At 44.2% G+C, this 18,799-nt stretch overlaps 1 protein-coding gene across 2 annotated transcripts in view; it reads left to right on the top strand.

The window, feature by feature from the left end:
* ROBO1 (roundabout guidance receptor 1) overlaps positions 1-18,799 on the top strand; it is a 1,423,180-nt gene that overhangs the window by 224,845 nt on the left and 1,179,536 nt on the right. The window lies entirely within an intron of this gene.

Below are 18,799 nucleotides of genomic sequence, written 5' to 3'. Positions count from 1 at the left end.
TCAACATGGTAATAGTTACTGGAGCACAAATGTTCAGTCATCTGACTGTGAGATTCCAGAGGGTCTCGAAATATGTCAAAGATTTCGAATTTTATAATTTTCCCAATTATTGGTACATTGTTAACGGATTACATTTCGAAAAAAGTTACATATATTTACAGCAAACCACAAAATGATTTCGAGTTTCCAGGTTTGGTGTAGAGAGCATCAGCCTCCTTGAACAATGCGCAGGAAACATGCAATAGACAGCAAAAGCACACTGCCAAAGCCAAAGGGTTTGTTCTTTTTGTGATATCATGTATTATCACATGCAACCTACTGGTACATTCTTGAGGGATTACATTTCGAAAAAACGTAACTTATATTCACAGTAAACCACAAAATGATTTCGAGTTTGTGGGTTTGGTGTGAATCTATCAAGCAGATTTTTGATGGGCAGGTGTGTAGTTTTTGAATGTGAGCCTCAATCACCTTGAACAATGTACATGGAACATGGCATCAGTGAAAAAACACACTGCCAAAGCCAAAAGGTCTGGTTTTATTGCGTTATTGCATATTATCAGGTGCAAACACATGTTTGGGGAACTGCACACAATTTGTGCCTTTCTTCTTTGCAATTTTCCTATTAAATTATGTTAAGGTAAACTTTTAGAGCGCTGGTACACTGAGTATGTATCTTGGCTTTCTGTGTCCGCGTCCAATTTTTATTCCCCAACCTTACTGTGTTGCATGTCATCATGAGCACAAACTTAAGCTTGGGAACTAAAAACAAGGCACAGAAATTGGAGGTCCAGAAAGAGGCCGGTTTAAAAAAGACACAGCACAAATATGTATGTAATATTCCTTATGGTATTGGATGGAATTTAATAATGGATGAGGCTGAGATTACACTAGGTATCTTAAATAATTGAGTTTATCTCGTGGCATTGTGCAGCAACGGATATGTATGCTAATTTAAGATAGCTTCCATAGCTATTCACTGCGGTTGACATAATTGTAAGCAACACAGTCCTTAAGTGTTTGTGTGTCTTGCAAGAAGGATGACACTCAAGTGAGAAAGATTATTACAGTCCCTTAGTTCTGTAGAATATTGTACCCATCCAGATATTTGTATGTAACTGAAGGTCTCAAGTTATAATCTTGTGGGTTTGTAAGGCTTTCATCTTTCTAAGGTCAACAAAATAAGTAGCATTATGTTGGGTATTAATCAGTGCCTGTTATCAATACCCAGATACCGGAACAAATGGCAGCATGGCTACATATGTACAGTCATTTTAAATATTAACTAATTTCTCAAAACCAAAATGCAAGTAAGTAACCTTTTCATGAACGTGTTTGCTGTGCTCCATTTAATTTAATGTGTTCAACAAAACATACCCATACATATGTAGAGTTTTAATCCCCAGAACTAGTACAAAACGTTTTTGAAATTGGGCAGTCTCACATGTTAAGCATCCCATCACACTTTTTTTCATTGGTCCTTATTGGAAGTTATTACAAGTTGAGTGGAGAATTCCCGTGTGCAATTCTTCTTCATGTTGTCACAAATGGTTCATGTGTTCTGCAACACATAAAAAAAAATAGCCAGGCAGAAACTCAGGCTAGTAAAATCGCTTAAGACTTTGGCTGAAACAGCAGACAAGCCTTTGTCCGCTTCCTGAACAGCCTAATTCTATTGCAAAGGAGAATCATGCAGTGATCTCCTTTTCTGGGTGTTTGCCTTCCCTGCTCCTCAAACTACCTGTTCTTCAACTCCACACCTCAGAGAAACCGACGCACACACCATTTTTGTTCCCAGAAAACAACGCACGTCTCCCCGCGTGGAAAATAACGACGCAAGTCCGTGTGTGAAGGGGCGAAACCGACGCACACACCATTTTTCCACGCATCTCCTCCTCTACTCCAAACCAGGTATTTTGTGCTTGAAAGAGACTTTGCTTACTTTTTAAAGACTTAAGACACTTCATATCACTTTTCAGTGATATCTCTAGAATCTCGTATTGCATCTTTTATCGTTTTGACCTGCAAATACCCAGATAAATATTATATATTTTTCTAAACACTGTGTGGTGTATTTTTGTGGTGCTATATTGTGTCATGGTATGATTTATTGCACAAATACTTTACACATTGCCTTCTAAGTTAAGCCTGACTGCTCAGTGCCAAGCTACCAGACGGTGGGCACAGGATAATTTGGATTGTGTGTGACTTACCCTGACTAGAGTGAGGGTCCTGGCTTGGACAGGGGGTAACCTGACTGCCAACCAAAGACCCCATTTCTAACAACACTGTAAAAGTTTCTTCCTGAGAACAAGATACTCGAGAGGCAATGAGACAATGCAGCTACAGACAAGATGGAAAGAAAAACAATACGTTAGAGGAAAATGTTATAGCTAGCGTAGATTTGTTGAGTTTTAGGTCATCAATGTAGCTTTCGATTGGCTGAAATGAAACCACCCTATAGACTGACCAATCAGGAGTTTATTCGAATTTAGTATTATAATTGGGGTACATTTGAAGGTGTAAAGAGAAGGATTTTAGATACAAGCAGATGAGGTTCGAGTCTGATGGTTTGAGACTTAGCCGTTGTTGAGCCCAAATCTTCTGATGATATAACTGATGGTGCCCTCAAGCTGAAGCGGACCATTTGCTGTTACTACTTTTGTCATTGGTAATGTATGCTATTAAAATGTGAATTGTGTCACTCTTGCTTTCCAGGTACCAGCTGCAACTAATGATATTATTGCTGCATATTAATAATATTTTCTTATTATAATTAAGTTAGAAGTTTTTCTAAATTTGTGTTACTAAATTCTTTTCACATGAAGTCCAACATGTTGATGCTAATCTGTGGTTAGTGAGGGAATTAATCTTGAAATGCTCACGTCTTGTTTTTAGATCATTTGATGGTGAACTAATGAATACTTTTCCATTACTACCAGTTTTTGTATTACTAGTACATGTGCTTCTTTTGGAGATAATTTGTTTGATTGCATTAATCAGATTGAGATATATACGACGCTTTAACCAACCGCTATTGATCTTATATGCTTATCATTTGTGTTTGAGAGTTATCTTCATGACTGTAGCATTGCTAATTTAGAAAAATAAATGTATGACTTCTTCTTACTAAACTGGTGTAGTTATTGATTGAAAGACTATAAAATTGTTTGTTATTAATAAGGTTGGTCCTCCCACCTCCTATTGATGACATCCCCTCAAACCTATGTTGCTTCGATCCATCATCCTCTAACGCAGGATCCACTATTCAGCATTTAAAATAGCTAGGATTCCGTGGTGCGTCAACACCCTCAAATGGAATTCTGCCCTTCTTGCAATTGTAATTAAGATGCTATCTAAAGAGGGTAATACAAGAGTTGAACAGTGTATTATAAGTAATACACAAATGATCTAGCTATTAATATTTTTGCTAGCTCTTTGTATCTACTTGCAAGTCTTGCTAACTGTTAACTTGATGTGTAAGATTACTGATCATTGAAAACTGGGAACTGCTTCAGCTTTTAAAAGTTTTAGTGTATAGTTTTTTCTACCTTTTATTAACTCTTAATTTTTAATATGTTGCTTCTAGAGTGTACATTAAATATTAACAAAATAACAGTGACCCATAATTGAGGTGGAGGGATTTGGGACAAGATTACCATTGCTGTCACTAAGGTGAAAGGGGTTGTTTTAATTCCCTCCCTCCCTATGTTTGCAGATAAATTATACAAATAGTGGCAAGTCTCATTGAATATCAATCACCTTTTAAAGAAGAGAGTGAACTGTGTGATATCTTTTATGTAATATGTTAGGTTAATTTGTAATCCTGGACTCATATAGTCTTGTGCACTGGTTGGATAGGGTGACCACGGCAACCTAGATGCAAAGGATATATTGTGAATCCTACTGGGTTGATTGGATATTCTTGTACAAAATAGATGTATGCCAGCTCTGCTGAGTCTTTTTTGATTGTGAGACTGCTGGAATTAGTGTTAATATTGCTACCTATGTTCAGTCCAGTGAATAGTTTTGAAATTTTGTTGCATTGTCTGTAATATTATTTACATTATTTACCTGAGCACATTTTAATTTAAAGAAGGCAGGTTCTACTGGGCCCCAAACATGGTGTCAGAAAAGGTTAACCACTGTTGTCCTTGGGTCTGTTCTCCTATGGATTTGTAAACTGAGTACAACATTTCTAACACTTGAACATCAGAACAGTCAAGCTGGGCAGTTAAAGCCTTCTCTGGGATGCAGTATGGGGGGAAACACCTCAGAACACAATAGTCAACCAATAGACAGTGAAATATTATGTCCAGCTTAGGCTTAGCTTTTAGATAAAAGAAAGTACTTTAAACATGCAACAAAACAAAATATTTCAAATGCCAAAGTGTGTTTCAGTTACAGTATTCCTATGATGCTTTGTGTAATGCTGTGACTCTCCTTGTTGGACGTCCCTCCCCCTCTCACTGGGAAGTGCCTCCTCTCTAATGGAACTTTAGCAGAGATACAGGAAATTGTATAGATGAGGCAGAGGTGAAGAGCAATATCAATTACCCCAAATCTTAAGTCTTAGGTCAGTTCAATAGTCTGTAGGCAGTACAAGTTCCTTCTGAAAATGGTTATCATTTTTGCAGCAAAAAATCCTGTTGCACATATTAGGCATAGTCTCACAATTCGAGCAGGTGCTGCTCCGCTTTACCTACTCAATGGCAGTAGGGGTCAGTGGAATGGTCCAATGACCCTAGGTCACTTCCCCCGCCGCTGCAGATCCACCTGCCCAGGCTCCTGCCACCTCCCAGCAAAACCGTAAGTACTCCCTGCGCTCCCCCCGCCCAGCCCCTCGTTACTCACCTCTGTCTCCTTATCTCTCTCTCCTCCAACTTTTCTTCGTACCCCTGCTGTCCTCTCTCTGTCCATTTCCCTTTGCCTTCTGCTCTTCCTTCTGGTAGCCATTTTCCCGTCTTCTGTAGCCCATTTTCTTCATGTTCTGCTCTTCTCCTGTGCTCTTCTCCTCCTCTGCACCCCATCCTTCGTCTTCTTTTCTTCTTCTGTGTTCTTCTCATCTTCTGCACCCGATCCGTCGTGTTCTTTTCTTCTTCTGTGTTCTGCTCTTCTTCCTCACCGCATTTTCATCTAGTTCTGCTCTTCTTCCTCACCGCATTTTCCTCTTGTTCTGCTCTTCTTCCTCACTGCACTTTCTTCGTGTTCTGCTCTTCTCCTGTGTTCTTCTCCTCCTCTGCACCCCATCCATCGTCTTCTTTTCTTCTTCTGTGTCCTTCTGGTGTTCTTCTCCTCCTCTGCACCCCATTCTTCGTGTTCTTTCTTCTTCTGTGTTCTTCTGGTGTTCTTCTCCTCCTCCTCTGCACCCCATCCTTCGTGTTCTTTCTTCCTCTGTGTTCTTCTGGTGTTCTTCTTCTCCTCCTCTGCACCCCATCCTTCGTGTTCTTTCTTCCTCTGTGTTCTTCTGGTGTTCTTCTTCTCCTCCTCTGCACCCCATCCTTCGTGTTCTTTCTTCTTCTGTGTTCTTCTGGTGTTCTTCTTCTCCTCCTCTGCACCCCATCCTTCGTGTTCTTTCTTCTTCTGTGTTCTTCTGGTGTTCTTCTTCTCCTCCTCTGCACCCCATCCTTCGTGTTCTTTCTTCTTCTGTGTTCTTCTGGTGTTCTTCTTCTCCTCCTCTGCACCCCATCCTTCGTGTGCTTTCTTCCTCTGTGTTCTTCAGGTGCTCTTCTTCTCCTCCTCTGCACCCCATCCTTCGTGTTCTTTCTTCTTCTGTGTTCTTCTGGTGTTCTTCTCCTCCTTCTCTGCACCCCATCCTTCGTGTTCTTTCTTCTTCTGTGTTCTTCTCTTCTTCTGTACTCTTCTCTTCTCTTCTTCAGTGTTCTTCTCTTCTCTTCTTCTGTACTCTTCTCTTCTCTTCTTCGGTGTTCTTCTCTCCTCTTCTTCTGTACTCTTCTCTTCTCTTCTTCTGTATTCCTCTCCTCTCTTCTTCTGTAATCCCTCTCTTCTTTCCCTTCCCTTCTATCTGACCCCCCCACCCCCGCCCTCTGCTTTCCCGCCGCCACCACCCTTTCGGCCCCACCCCCCCTGCTCCCATTCGTCGCCCCCCCTCCCGCCCCCACCTGACCCCTCCTCCTCCCTCTTATGGCGGCTGCTGCGCGGCAGAGACAGCGACCCTTGACCCTAGGGTAGGTCGCTTCCCCCGCCGCTGCAGCTCCACCTGCCCAGGCTCCTGCCACCTCCCAGCAAAACTGTAAGTACTCCCTGCGCTCCCCCCGCCCAGCCCCTCGTTACTCACCTCTGTCTCCTTATCTCTCTCTCCTCCAACTTTTCTTCGTACCCCTGATGTCCTCTCTCTGTCCATTTCCCTTCGCCTTCTGCTCTTCCTTCTGGTAGCCATTTTCCTCCGTCTTCTGCTCCTCTTCTATAGCCCATTTTCTTCGTGTTCTGCTCTTCTCCTGTGCTCTTCTCCTCCTCTGCACCCCATCCTTTGTCTTCTTTTCTTCTTCTGTGTTCTTCTCATCTTCTGCACCCGATCCGTCGTGTTCTTTTCTTCTTCTGTGTTCTGCTCTTCTTCCTCACCGCATTTTCCTCTTGTTCTGCTCTTCCTTCCTCACCGCATTTTCCTTTTGTTCTGCTCTTCTTCCTCACCGCTCTTTCTTCGTGTTCTGCTCTTCTCCTGTGTTCTTCTCCTCCTCTGCACCCCATCCATCGTCTTCTTTTCTTCTTCTGTGTCCTTCTGGTGTTCTTCTCCTCCTCTGCACCCCATCCTTCGTGTGCTTTCTTCTTCTGTGTTCTTCTGGTGTTCTTCTCCTCCTCCTCTGCACCCCATCCTTCGTGTTCTTTCTTCTCCTGTGTTCTTCTGGTGTTCTTCTTCTCCTCCTCTGCACCCCATCCTTCGTGTTCTTTCTTCTTCTGTGTTCTTCTGGTGTTCTTCTTCTCCTCCTCTGCACCCCATCCTTCGTGTTCTTTCTTCTTCTGTGTTCTTCTGGTGTTCTTCTTCTCCTCCTCTGCACCCCATCCTTCATGTTCTTTCTTCCTCTGTGTTCTTCTGGTGTTCTTCTCCTCCTCCTCTGCACCCCATCCTTTGTGATCTTTCTTCTTCTGTGTTCTTCTCTTCTTCTGTACTCTTCTCTTCTCTTCTTCGTTGTTCTTCTCTTCTTCTGTACTCTTCTCTTCTCTTCTTCGGTGTTCTTCTCTCCTCTTCTTCTGTACTCTTCTCTTCTCTTCTTCTGTATTCCTCTCCTCTCTTCTTCTGTAATCCCTCTCTTCTTTCCCTTCCCTTCTATCTGACCCCCCCACCTCGCCCTCTGCTTTCCCGCCACCACCACCCTTTCGGCCCCGCCCCCCGCTCCAATTGGTCGCCCCCCTCCCGCCTCCCGCCCTCACCTGACCCCTCCTCCCTCTTATGGCGGCCGCGCGCTGCGAACGCGCCGCTGCAAGCCCGTCTGCGCCCGTCCGCGCATGGACCAGCGCCACGACCCCTGGCCCCCAGCACTCCCAAACCCTGCAGCGCCGCTACGACCCCACCTCCCTCCATGCACTCAACCCGGGACGCTCTAGAACCTGCTTCCAAGCCAACCCGAAACACACTCATGGACCCTTCGCATGCCTTACCTGCAAGCACACCTTCCACCGCGACTGCACCCCGCCCGCCAGCCCACACGCCAATAACCACCTCAAATGCATCCTCATCAACCCACGCTCCGTCCACAAGCACGCCATTGAACTATGGGACCTCCTGGACTCCACCACACCGGACGTCGCCTTCATCACTGAGACCTGGATGAACGCCTCCTCGGCCCCCGACATCGCCATAGCCATCCCCGACGGCTAAAAGATCACCAGGAGAGACCGCACCAACCAAGTTGGAGGAGAAATCGCCATCATATTCAAGGACTCCATCAACGTCACCACTTCCACCGAAGACACCCCCCTCACTGCCGAACACATGCACTTCCAGATCCACACCGACCCAGGACCACCCTCAGAGGAACTCTCGTCTACAGGCCCCCTGGACCACACGCCCTCTTCAGCGAATCCATCGCTGACTTCATCTGCCCACACGCCTTAGCCTCGCCGGACTACATCCTCCTCGGAGAACTCAACTTCCACCTGGAGCAGAACAACGACACCAACACCACCACCCTGCTCGCCAACCTCGCCAACCTCGGTCTCAAGCAACTGGTGAACACCCCCACCCACATCGCCGGACACACGCTCGACCCCATCTTCTCCTCCAGCAACCACGTATCCTTCAGCCACTCCTCCGTAATACACTGGACCGACCACAGATGTGTCCACTTCACCTTCAGATGCAAGACTCTCCACCTCCGCACACAACCCATCCCACGCAGACATTTGAACAAAATCTCCACGGAACAGCTACTCTCCACTCTCAGCCACAACCAACCTACCATCTCCACCGACACCAACAACGCAGCCCTCAGCCTCACACAATGGATCACCAACTGCGCGGACAACCTTGCAACCCTCAGACGCCTCCCAAGACAGACCAACGCCAGGAAACCTCAATGGTTCACAGACACCCTCAAGGAATCCCAAAAAAACTGCCGTACCCTCGAGAAAGCCTGGCCCAAAGACCACACCGTAGAAAGCATGTCTGCCCTCAAAAACGCAACCCACGAACACCATCAGCTGATCCGCGCCACCAAAAGAACATCCTTCAAAGACAGACTGGACAAGAACACTCACAACAGCAAAGAACTCTTCAACATTGTCAAAGAGCTCTCCAATCCTAACGCCAACTCCAACTCCATCACGCCCTCACAAGATCTCTGCAACTCCCTCGCTAGCTTCTTCCATCGAAAGATCACCGACCTACACGACAGCTTCGGCCCTCAGACCCCGCCGACCACCAGGGAACCCACAGCCCCAGCCGTCACCCTCAACGCCTGGACACCCATCAACGCGGAAGAGACCAAAACTACCATGAACACCATCCACTCCGGTGCCCCCTCGGACCCCTGCCCCCACTTCATCTTCAACAAAGCCAACGACATCATCGCCCCCCCATCTCCAGACCATCATCAACACCTCGTTCGCATCCGCCACCTTCCCCGAGAGCTGGAAACACGCGGAAGTCAACTCTCTCCTGAAGAAACCTACGGCGGACCCCAGCGACCTGAAGAACTTCCGCCCCATCTCGCTCCTCCCCTTCCCTGCCAAAGTCATCGAGAAGACCGTCAACAAGGAACTGACCAAATTCCTTGAAGACAACAACCTTCTCGACCCCTCCCAGTCCGGATTCCGAGCCAACCACAGCACAGAAACCGCCCTCATTGCAGTCACCAATGACATCAGAACTCTGCTGGACAACGGAGAAACAGTCGCCCTCATCCTCCTCGACCTTTCGGCTGCCTTCGACACCATCTGCCACCGAACCCTAATATCCCGCCTCCGCTCCACCGGTATCCAAGGACAGGCCCTGGACTGGATCACCTCTTTTCTCTCTAACCGCTCCCAAAGAGTCTACCTCCCGCCGTTCCGCTCGGACCCCACCGAGATCATCTGCGGCGTCCCACAGGGCTCCTTGCTCAGCCCGACTCTCTTCAATGTCTACATGAGCTCCCTCGCCGACATCGCACGCAATCACAACATCAACATCATCTCCTACGCCGACGACACCCCGCTGATACTTTCCCTCACCAAGGACCCTACCATCGCCAAGACCAACCTGCAGGATGGAATGAAAGACGTCGCAGAATGGATGAAACTCAGCCGTCTGAAACTGAACTCCGACAAAACGGAAGTCCTCATCCTCGGAAACACCCCGTCCGCCTGGGACAACTCTTGGTAGCCCACGGCCCTGGGCACCACACCAACCCCCTCAGACCATGCACGCAACCTCGGATTCATCCTGGACCCGCTTCTCACCATGACCAAACAAGTCATCACCATCTTGTCTTCCTGCTTCCTCACTCTCCGCATGCTCCGAAAGATCATCTGCTGGATCCCCGCCGACACCAGAAAAACTGTGACCCACACCCTCGTCACAAGCCTCCTGGACTACGGAAACACCCTATACGCAGGAACCACCGCAAAACTCCAGAAACGCCTTCAGCGAATACAAAACGCCTCCGCTCGCCTCATCCTCGGCATACCCCGCAACAGCCACATCTCCGCTCACCTGAGACACCTGCACTGGCTACCCGTCAACAAAAGGATCACCTTCAGGCTCCTCACCCACACACACAAAGCCCTCCACAACAAGGGACCCAAATACCTCAACCGTTGCCTCAGTTTCTACACGCCCACCCGTCAACTTCACTCCGCCAGCCTCGCTCTCTGGACCTCTCCCCCTGGACAGTCTTTCCTTCTGCAGGATTTTACAGACCTCAGGTAATGCCCCTTCATTTCTGCAAGTAAGTTGTCATGGATATAACAGCCATATTTCACCTAATAGTGCTTTTTGTACTCTGTGGAACACTCCCTTCCTTGGTCAAGAAGAAATTTGAACAGCAAGGTGGGTGGTTTGGATCCCACCTTTATGCACATTTTGCAATCTGGGGCTATGAATTCAATGTCTGAAGTGTTTAAACTGGTTTCTGTTGGTTTTCTGCCAAATGGCTTTTTGTGGTTGCTCCTCATACACTACCTTTGTGCAAGTTGAGGGTTCTCACAGTAGGTAGAAATGATGTTGGCTCCAAGCAAGCCTATTAAATCCAAGGAAATAAGGGATAGTGAGATCTCTGCACCTGGCTGTCACCAGCCTTCCTGAGCAGTAATCAATGTGATACACAAGGCAGTCCCTGTCTAGAAACGTCCTAACTTTGAACAGTAGAAACAGTTGTCCTACTCCTCTCCCCTACCATCCGTAAAATGGCAGCACTCAGGATGTAAAAACCTTTTTTCCAGTAAGGACCTCATCTAATTTCTAAAGGCAGCCCTTACTCCATCTCTCTTACTTCAGTGCCTGATTCTCACACCTCCAGCTAAATACATGTTTGCCATTCAGGAGACATTCCCTTCCCAACAGGGGTAAGGCAAGGGGGAACTATATGTATGCTGGTGAGATTATTTTGGGTTTCAGTTATATGCAGTGAGTCCAAAATTAAAAAGAATACTCCACTTATGCAATATTGAGAATAATTATCTTCCAAGCTTGCAGAGACACCCAGTTCTTACTGTGTTGCACCAGTACTGTAATGAGAACTTCAAAAACATTTCAGGAAACCAAGAATGTTCAATCCAGCATTAGTACTTTTGGTTTCAAGTTTAAACTAGCATTACTTCCTAAATTCTTAAAATGACAATTGAATTTTCATTAAAATAAATAAGGGATTCATGGCTTGGTTTGTTTTTCTGATTTCAATTTGTATGCAACGGACGTGCTTCTGTAATTTAATTTATTTGCTACACTAAAATGTTTTTTCCATAATCATAGCATAGAGGCCTTCCTAGGGGCAGTCATGGTTGACCTAAGTCTTATGGGAAACAACCTTAATACACTGATTCAGCTATGAGATGATGCTCAATAGTTTGAGAGTTCAGGATTGGAGGTTCTGCCTTATTTTGTTTTACTATTTTTTTAATTGAGTTTTTCTAATCAAAGCCTACTGAGGTGGTGTCCATGTCCCCTTTAGCTCTCTAATTCACCCAGTGAGGTGTGGTGTTCCCGTGCCTATTTGACATCTATAGTGAGCAATGGGATCCTCTCAACCAATCTCATGAACTCCAATTTTATGTGCATGCAGATGACAGTTAGAGGGTTTTAGTTCTATGCTGCATCTCTAAAGTAAAGAATGGTGAAGTTGTATGACTGAATAGGCAGTGGTGGGCTACTCAGCTATACGTTAGGTTCTGATGTCCAACTTTCCTTCTGGATCTCTTTGCTTCCTCGTCCTGATTTCTTCATCCTAATCAGCACTGGTAAATGAAACCCTAACTTTCCCTTGAGGAAAGTAATGCTGTGTGGCAGTAGTTATTGGCAGGACATTTTGAACCCTGGCCCAATACTTTATCTGGGCCTGAGTAAATATATCTAGTGTTGTTAGAAATGGGGTCTTTGGATGGCAGTCAGGTTACCCCCTGTCCAAGCAAGGACCCTCACTCTAGCCAGGGTAAAAGAGAATCACCCTCAGCTAACGCCCGCCCACCCCCTTGGTAGCTTGGCACAAGCAGGCAGGCTTAACTTCAGAGTGCAAGGTGTAAAGTATTTGTACCAACACACAAAGTAACTTAATGGAAACACTAAAAAAATGTCACTACACAGGTTAAGAAAAATAGAAAATATTTATCTAAGCAAAACAAGACCAAAACAACAAAAATCCACAATACACAAGTCAAGTTATCAATTAAAATGCAAAAGAGTCTTCATGTAATTTTAAACACAACGCTAACGCTGTTAGCATGAAAATGTACCTGGGTGTGTCAAAAATAACCCTGCACGGGTGAGTGTGCGGCAAAAAGGGCTTGCGATGCATCGTTATCACTCAGGAGCGAGACCTTGCATCGTTTCTCCTTCAGTCGAGTCTGCGTGCGTCATTTCTTCTCTCTGCAGGAGAGTGATGTGTCGATTTGAACCGCACTCTTGGGTCCAGGCAGGCCTTGCATCGTTTTTGCATGCCCAACGATGTTTGCATCAGAAATCCTGCTGCACGATGATCCGAAAACCACGCAGCGCGAGTTGCGATCTCACCAGCCTCCGTCAGCGATGCCGCGCATCGTTTCTCCAGCCATGGGCGTCGATCTTCTGGTCGCGTTGCAGATGAGGGTTGATTTTCAGCTGCTAAGCCAGTGGTGCGTCAATTTTTCAGCTGCAGATTGGAGTTGGGTCGATCTTTTCCCTGCACGGCGGTTGGTGTGTGGATTTCTCACTCTTGGGCTGTCAGCTTCTCCTTTCAGGGTCCCAGGAACTGGATGGGCACCACTTGGCAGACTAGGAGTCTCAGCAGAGGCTCCAGGTGCTGGCAGAGAGAAGTCTTTGTTGTCCCTGAGACTTCAAACAACAGGAGGCAAGCTCTATATCAAGCCCTTGGAGAGTTCTTCACAAGAAGGAAGGCAACACAAAGTCCAGTCTTTGTCCTCTAGCACAGGCAGAAGCAGCAATTGCAGGATAGCTCCACAAAGCACAGTCACAGGCAGGGCAGCTCTTCTTTGTCAGCTCTTCTCCAGGCAGAGGTTCCTCTTGGTTTCCAGAAGTGTTCTAAAGTCTGTGGTTTTGGGTGCCCTTCTTATACCCATTTTGCCCTTTGCAGTAGGCTTACTTCAAAGCAAAGTATCTCTTGTTTGTTAAATCCTGCCTTCCCCAGGCCAGGCCCCAGACACACACCAGGGGGTTGGATACTGCATTGTGTGAGGGCAGGCACATCCCTTTCAGGTGTAAGTGACCACTGTTCCCCTCCCTCCTAGCACAGATGGCTCATCAGGAAATGCAAACTACACCCCAGCTCCCTTTGTGTCACTGTCTAGTGTGAGGTTCAACCAGCCCAACTGTCAAACTTACCCAGACAGGGAATCCACAAACAGGCAGAGTCACAGAAATGGTTTAAGCAAGAAAAGGCTCACTTTCAAAAAGTGGCATTTTCAAACAAATTATCTTAAAATCAACTTTACTAAAAGATGTATTTTTAAATTGTGAGCTCAGGGACCCCAAACTCCACATACCTATTCGCTCCCAAATGGAATCTACACTTTAATCATAGTTAAAGGTAACCCACATGTTAACCTATGAGAGGGACAGGCTTTGCACCAGTGAAAAACACATTTAGCAGTATTTCACTGTCAGGACATACAAAACACATTAGCAAATGTCCTACCTTAAACAAACACTGCACTCTGCCCATGGGGCTAGCTAGGACCTACCTTAAGGGTGCCTTATATGTAAGAAAAGGAAATGTTTAGGCCTGGCAAGTGGGTACACTTTCCAAGTCGAATTGGCAGGTTAAAACTGCACACACAGACACTGCAGTGGCAGTTCTGAGCCATGAATACAGAGCTACTTATGTGGGTGGCACAACCAGTGCTGCAGGCCCACTAGCATTTGATTTACAGGCCCTGGCACCTCTAGTGCACTGTACTAGGGACTTACCAGTAAATCAAATATGCCAATCATGGATAAACCAATCAACCATACAGTTTACATAGAGAGCATATGCACTTTAGCACTGGTTAGCAGTGGTAAAGTGCTCAGAGTTCAAATGCCAAGAAAAACAGGACTGAAATTAAATATGAGGCAGAAGGCACAAAGATTGGGGATGACCCTGCAAAAGGGCAAAATCCAACAGGTGTCATAGATTTAGTGTTTATTGAATGCTACTGTAAGACTGATTAGAGGAGCCTGTAAATTACTAATTCATCAGAAGGTCCACTAATTTCCTATTTCTTATCAGTTATTGAATAATGCCACCTCTATTGCTCACAAAATCATACAGTTCATTGATTCTCATTTTCTGATGAAAAGGCGTCTATGCTTCAATTTTTTACATAACCTTAACTCCACCATCGAATGTCTATTAAGTGATCCTCGTTTTGGAAATAAAATATTAGACGTTCTTGGTTTTGGCTGAGTCCTTCAATTTTTCTCAGTCCTCTAAAACTCTGTTTGATTTGTGATTTTCTGCCCTTTAAATGGTGCTCCAAAATGTGTCTTCTCCAAATGCTATCTGTAAATCATTACTTGTTATAGGTTTCTTCTCTATCTTCCAGATATGTCAGCATCAAGAAAGCCTTTGGAGTGAAAAGTATACTCATAAAACGTGTCACACATGTGGAGAAAATTAATTTCATAACCTTTGTGGCTTGCAAAAGTTAAGCAAAGTATTGCATCAGATCAAAGTTAATTTACTACTCATACAATAACAAATACCCAGCTATAGTCATCATTTGATATATATATGTATAATCTAACTTCACTTGATTTTTATAATGCCTTTTTCCTAAATAACAGTCTTAAAACCTCGATCCCTGGTCACTTTTAGAAGTACTCCTAGACTTAGTCAGAAAATTATGCCTATTCACCATCCTTTCCATCACTACAGCTAGACAGTTGTGTCAGCTGCAAATTTCGGTATGTACTTCTAATGTCGTTTTATGTGAAAGGACAGGTATTTGCGCAATTGCATGCAGTGCTCACTTTAACACTATAAATTAGTGTTCCAGCTAACTGTACTCCATTTTATTACACTAATAGTGAATTACACATTATTCACTATTAGTGTAATTAAAAAACTGATTGAAAACAAGTAAGTGGAGCCCCAAGCAATGTCCCTGAGGGTGAGCTGTCCATGTGTTTCTGGCACTGATTTTGCCAGCTCTGAGGCCTGGGTTGCAGGGGCAGTGCTAGGGGTCGCAGTGGGAATTCTGGGGGTCACAGCTGAGACCCCTGGTGACCCCTAAGTGACATCCAAGAGATGTTTACTCCTTCACAAAGCCTTAATAATTCAATACTTTGTATGTGAATTTATGGTTGTTTTTCGCATACTTTTAAAAAGGTGTGTCCTTCACATTGCCTATATGGGTTTCAAAAGATACCTTATTTTGCCTCTTTTGAAGCATTTTGAAAATGAAGTTGAGAGGTACAAATCTTGGCGCAACAGAATGCTTCTAAATCCTGAAAGCCATTCTCAGGAATTCATCTGTTTTTTCTCCAACCAAAGTGTGCCTTCTTCAACGAATTTCCCTCATAACTATTATGAATGTCATATTAAAATTTTAAAATGCACCTTGGGTATCATACAATAGTTTCATTGTTAAAACATATTAGTACTGGTTAGAAGGGGTTCTTCCTTGAGTTTCAACATCATGCAATTTCACAATTTGTTCACCAAGACTTAGAACTGCATTTACACTATTTTATTTAATTATTTTATTACATTTGCAAAATGTATAGAGTGCAACCCTTCTCTGAAGCAAAGACACTGGAAAGGAAACTGTAGGGCAGGAAATAATGAAAGAAGACAACAGTGGTGTAACATCAGCTGTGAATTCTTGTGGAGTGTGAGGAAATTCAGTACCATGTACATTTTGTGACATTGTATTCTGTAGGCAGATTCTGCCTGCTAAGAATTTTCCTCCAGTAGTGGAAGTGGGTTTGAAAGCTGATGGATCAAGTAAATTACATCACCAATATTCTCCACCCTAACAATCATAAAAATATAGATTTGTAGAGTGTTTTAATTTTGCTATTTCATTCTTCTGTAAACAAGCTGGTTAAAAGTCATGTAACTCCTCAAATGTAGTTTATACCATTGTGCTTAGTGTCTTATCAATTTTAACAACATGTATTTGCTTCTTCAGACTGATTCTGTTCATTACCACTTGATGCGGTAATATCATGCTGTGTGACACATATTTGCCACAAGATTGATCACATTTATTCTGCAGTAATATTCCTTTTTTGGTTTCCCTTGGCAGTGCATATTGCATATCACACTCGTTATCTAAACCACAAAGAATTTATTCTGGCAGTCTTTGGTGTGGTCTTTCCCAAACTTTTTATCTTCTCACCTCCTGTTTGATTAAATTAGTTTTTCGTTGCCTTATGACTCCGTGCACTTTACCTCCGCTAACCATTGCTAAAATTTTTGTGCTTATTCTTTAATTTGCTTATAAATATCCAGTAAAGTGATACTACTCATACTGTGTAAATTAATTGCTACTAGTAGGCCTGAAGCAGATATTATACTACCAATCTAAGTAGCCCTTTAAAACATATTTCAGGCCTCCCATGGCAGCCTGTGTATAGTTTTAACCTGCCAAACTTGACATGGCAACAAAAACCTTTTGCCAGACCTAAACTTTCATTTTTAATACATTAGGTCACCCCTATGGTAAGCCCTAAACATTCCATATGTCAGGGTGCATTGTATTTGAAAGGTAGTACAACATGTGTTTTTAGGTTGGACATGTCCTGGTAGTGAAAAACTCCTAAATGTGTTTTCTACTACTGTGGGGATGACATCTCCCATAGAAAAACATTGGGTTGCCTTAAAACATTTAGTAAGTACTAACAATTCATTGGGAACACATAGAAATGCAATGTTTGGTCTCAAAAGATGTATAATTTAAAATCACCTGTCATGGTAAAATCAGAATTTAAGTCACCATTCTGAAAATACCACTTTTAGAAAATTGGCATTTTCTTGTTCTAACCAGTTATTGTCTGCAGCCTGTGTCCTGGGTCACATGATTGGGTGTAGTTGGCAGTTGGCCTTTGTGTATTCCTCCCATACAGTGCGACACAGGGAAACTGGAGGTTGGCAAGATGGGTGATCCTGCCAGGATGGGAGGAGCAAAATCATTCCCTGTCTCACTTGCATTTCAAAGGGGCTGCTTTCAGCACACTCAAAAAGAACTTGACACCAGTCTACTTTCATCCCAGACCCCTAGGAGCCTGTGCAGGAGAAGGAAGAACATTTCCAGAACCAGAATGTGGGGGGGACGTCTAAAAGTTTCTCCAGAATTTTAAGGCTGGCACTAGGTGTAAATACTGGACCCTCAGCCTTGCTCTCCAGTACACTCCTGGTCTTCTGGACGATTTCAGAAGGACTGTCTTGTTCTGAAGGGGACTGCCCTGCTACTTTGGGATTGCCAGGCTGCTTGAAAGAGCGAAGGTCATCTCCTTGAACCCAGGACTATCAGAGTGACTCCAAGGGTCTGTTGACTGACTTCCTGTTCTGAGCCACAGGGACACAACAAGCTTCAGAGGCCCAGCAATTGCCCACCTGAGCTGCTGCACTGCACCTGCCTGGAACTGCAACTTGACCTGTCTGATCCCTGCTGGCCTCTGCTGGAGTGCATTCCTGATTCTCAAAAGGTGTCTTTCCAGGTCCTGAAAGTTTGGCTGACATCAGAGAGAACTTCTCCTGGCTTAACAGAAGGTTCCATGAAATCAGGTGCAAAGCAATGCAAGCCTGCACAGCTTTGCTGCATAGCTGTGAGCTTCACCTGAACTGACTTTGAGCTACGCTAACCCCCTCAAATTCTTGTTTCACAGTTGCCAGATACATTGAACTTTGTGCTAATGGGACTTTAGTGACATACACTCAAGTATCTTGTGTGAAAATACTTTTATCTAAAGATTTAAAATGTATTATTTCCAGTTGTATTGATTTGATTTTGGTAATTCTGGTGTTCTATTTTTTATTTAATCACATCCTCTCTTCGAAATTGGTTTGGGATTTTTCTTATGTTGAGGTTTCTCTTTATTATGGTTTCAGTGTAGCATAAATACTTAACACATTGCCTGACCACTTTTATGCCATGCTACCAAGGGTTAAGCACAAGTTAATTTAGTGACATTTTTGGTTCACCCAGACAAGGATAGTGGTTATTGCTTGAGAAGGGTTTACACCCATCTCAACCAGTCACCCAATTTCTCTCAGCTATCATTTAGCCTGGGTATTATGTTCATCAATATTAACATATTTTTTTGACCTTCACAACCTGTAAAAACTATTTAAGAGGAAGCCTCCAAGGGAAACATGCCCCTCTTTAAACTGGAACCCTTAATTTGCTAAGAGACTATAGTAAAATTTGCAGAACTGTACAAAATTCTGAGGCTAATCAACTGCCACCATGAAATCTTTAGATTGGAGAAAAAGCTGGTGTTGGATAGCTTCACAATGTGACATGTCCTCCACAAATCAGAGGATTTTATATTACCAAATGAGACTCACCCCCTTAAATGCTTACTATAATGCATATCTCCTTTCAAGAGGAATAGGGCCTCATTTAGAGGTGGGAGGTAATGGGAAGTCTGATGAATACCAATTTATTTTCTGAGGTTTCTCCATCTAATTCAGTGGGATAACCACATAGTTTTCTGTGGGGAAAC

Source organism: Pleurodeles waltl, chromosome 8 (assembly GCF_031143425.1).
Source record: "Pleurodeles waltl isolate 20211129_DDA chromosome 8, aPleWal1.hap1.20221129, whole genome shotgun sequence".
NCBI classification, from domain to species: Eukaryota; Metazoa; Chordata; class Amphibia; order Caudata; family Salamandridae; genus Pleurodeles; species Pleurodeles waltl.
The sequence above is the reverse complement of the archived record's forward strand: the minus strand, read 5'-3'. Positions and strand labels throughout refer to the sequence as shown.